This window comes from Myotis davidii, unplaced genomic scaffold (genome assembly GCF_000327345.1).
Source record: "Myotis davidii unplaced genomic scaffold, ASM32734v1 scaffold415, whole genome shotgun sequence".
NCBI lineage: Eukaryota > Metazoa > Chordata > Mammalia > Chiroptera > Vespertilionidae > Myotis > Myotis davidii.
The window spans coordinates 2,324,215-2,324,562 of NW_006287951.1; the positions used below are offsets into that span (position 1 = coordinate 2,324,215).

Sequence of the window (348 nt, forward strand, 5' to 3'; positions counted from 1 at the left end):
TCTGTGTTTTATAAATACTCAGTGACAAGATCAAAGCAAGAAGGGCTTTTCCCTCGCTAGAAATGACCCTCGCAGGCCACCACCAGCGGTACGGCTAAGTGGGGCCGCCCACAGCACCCACTTCCGGCTTCGGGCTGGATAGACCAAAAGTGGAGGCGGGGGAGGTACAGGTCCCGGCCCACCACGCAAGCCCCTTTCTACCCGACCTGGCCAGCGGTAAGGGCAGTGAGGAGGAGGACAAACTGAAGACAGCGGCCTCGGCCGGTGGGAGTGGAGGGGAAGTGTGACGCTGAGGAACGAGCTCGTTCCCGCTCTCCAAAACCGAGGCTAGGGGCGCGGGAAACCCTT

General features: G+C 60.6%; 2 protein-coding genes across 2 annotated transcripts in view; one reads left to right on the forward strand and one right to left on the reverse strand.

Moving 5' to 3' along the window:
* ANAPC13 (anaphase promoting complex subunit 13) overlaps positions 1 to 342 on the reverse strand; it is a 6,432-nt gene extending 6,090 nt beyond the window's left edge. The window contains exon 1 of the mRNA XM_006759806.2: positions 207 to 342. The gene's annotated coding sequence lies outside the window, so the exon portion shown is untranslated. The remainder of the gene's footprint in view (positions 1 to 206) is intronic.
* CEP63 (centrosomal protein 63kDa) overlaps positions 7 to 348 on the forward strand; it is a 42,324-nt gene continuing 41,982 nt past the window's right edge. Inside the window, exon 1 of the mRNA XM_006759798.2 lies at positions 7 to 216. The gene's annotated coding sequence lies outside the window, so the exon portion shown is untranslated. The remainder of the gene's footprint in view (positions 217 to 348) is intronic.